The following is a 2606-nucleotide window of genomic DNA, read 5'->3' as shown; positions in this document are numbered from 1 at the left end:
TATGATCTATAAAACTAATATGGAAATGTTTGCATAACTACACATGTATAGCCTATATCAAATTATTTGCCTTCTCAATGGTGTTAAAATTGTATTTACATTTAAAGTTGTATTTACATGAAAAATAACCTATATATACATATATATTTTTTTTCTTTTTTTTGGTGAGGCAATTGGGGTTAAGTGACTTGCCCAGGGTCACACAGCTATTAAGTATCAAGTGTCTGAGTCCAGATTTGAACTTAGGTCATCCTGAATCCAGGGCTGGTGCTTTATCCACTGTGCCACCTAGCTGCTCCCCACAGACTTTTTTTCTAATTTTTTTCTAGTTCCAAATTTTAGTTCCTTGCCCTCCTTCCTTGCCCCCTTATTAAGAAGGCAAAAACAAAACCCATTATAAATATGTATAGTCATGCAAAACAAATGTCCACATTAGCCATGTCCCCCCCAACCTCCCAAACAAAAAGGACCAAAAAAAGAAAAAAGAAAAAAATATTCCATATGGACGTGGAGATTAGTTTTCATCATAAGTCCTTTGGAATTCCAGAGGGTCATTGTGCTGATCAATCACTAAATTTTTCAGTTAATTATGATTACAATATTGAGTAGAATGTTCTCCTGGTCTTTCTAAATTTACTTTGCATCAGTTCATATAGGTCTTCCCAGGTTTTCTTTAAATTAGTCCCTTCAGGGGGCGGCTAGGTGGTGCAGTGGATTAAGCACTGGCCCTGGATTCAGGAGTACCTGAGTTCAAATCCGGCCTCAGACACTTGACACTTACTAGCTGTGTGACCCTGGGCAAGTCACTTAACCCCCATTGCCCCGCAAAAAAATAAAAATTAGCCCCTTCATATTTCTTATAGCACAATAATATTCCATGACATTCACACATCATAACTTGTCTAGCCATTCCTCAATTAATGGACACTTCTTCAGTTCCCAAATCTTTACCACCATAAAAAGAGCTGCTCTAAATTTTTTTTGTATATATGGGTCCTTTCCTTCTTAAACAGTCTTGTTTGGTCAAAGGGGATGAACAGTTTAATAGCTTTTTGAGCATAGTTCTAAATTTCTTTCAAGAATGCTTGGATTAATTTACAGTTCCACCAATGGTGGATTAGTGTACCCATTTTCCCACATCCACTCCAGCATTTGTCATTTTCCCTTTTTTGATCACATTGGCCAATCTGATAGGTATGAGGTGGTACCTCAAAGTTGTCTTAATATGCATTTCTTTTATTAGTCATTTAGAGGATTTTTCTTATGATTATTGATAGCTTTAATTTCTTCCTCTGAAAATTGCCTATTCGTACCCTTTGACCATTTATCAATTGGAGAATGTCTGTTATTATAAATTCGACTGTTACCAATATATTTAGAAATGAGAGAAACTTGCCAGTAATATTTTTGTCCACCTCAGTTTTCTGCTTCCATTCTAATTTTAGATACATTTGGTTTTGTTAGGCAGAAACAATTTTTCTGTAAACAAAATTATTCATTTTACCTCCTATGAACTTCTCATTTTCTTGTTTGGTCATAAACTCTTCCCCTATCCAAAGATCTGAAAGGTAAGTTCTTCCCTGCTCCCTAATACTAAAAAAAAAAAAATTTTGTGGGGTAATGAGGGTTAAGTGACTTGCCCAAGGTCACACAGCTAGTGTCAAGTGTCTGAGGCTGGATTTGAACTCAGGCCCTCTTGAATCCAAGGCCTGTGCTTTATCCACTGAGCCACCTAGCTGCCCGATATACTCTTTATGTCTAAATCATGCACCCATTTTCAGCTCTTGTTGGTATATAATGTGAGAAGTTGGTCTATACCTAGTTTCAGCCAGACTTTCTATTTTTCCCAAAAGTTCTTGCCCCAATAGCCAGGATCTTTGGGTTAATCAGATAGCAAGTTATTGTGTTCATTGCTTCTTTATGCTCTGTATCTAATCTCTTCCACTGATCACCATTTTTCCTACCCAGATTTCAGTACCAAATTGCTTTAATGATTATAGTTTTGTAGTATAGTGTGAAATCTGGTGCTATTAAGCTCCTTTCCTTCCCATTTTTATTCCTTAATATTATTGAACTTTTGTTCCTCTGGATGAATTTTGTTATTTTTTTCTAGTTGTATAGTTTTTTGGTACTTTGGTTGTTATGGCACTGAATAAGTAAATTAATTTAGTATTGTCATTTTTATTACATTGATTCAGCTTAGCTGTGAGCAATTTATATTTCTCCAATATTTATGTCTTTGTGTTAAGAATTTTTTGTAATTATGTTCATAAAGTTCCTGTGTCTGTCTTGGATTGTAAATTCCCAATTCTTTTAAATCATCTGTAGGTATTTTAAATGAAATTTGTCTTTTCCTGATTTTTTTTTGGTAATACACAGAAATGCTGATGATTTGTGTAGGCTTATTTTATATCCTGTACTTTGCTGAAGTTATTGTTTCAACTAGTTTTTCATTGGCTCTCTAGGGTCTGCAGTGTAAACCATATCATTCTCAAAAAGTGATAGTTTCATTTCCTCATTGCCTATGTTTGTTTATTCCTTCACTTTCTTTTTCTTGTCATTGCTATAGCTAAAATTTCTAGTAAAATATCGAATAGTAAAGTAAT

The sequence above is a fragment of the Dromiciops gliroides genome, chromosome 3 (genome assembly GCF_019393635.1).
Source record: "Dromiciops gliroides isolate mDroGli1 chromosome 3, mDroGli1.pri, whole genome shotgun sequence".
NCBI lineage: Eukaryota > Metazoa > Chordata > Mammalia > Microbiotheria > Microbiotheriidae > Dromiciops > Dromiciops gliroides.
This window is presented reverse-complemented; position numbering follows the sequence as displayed.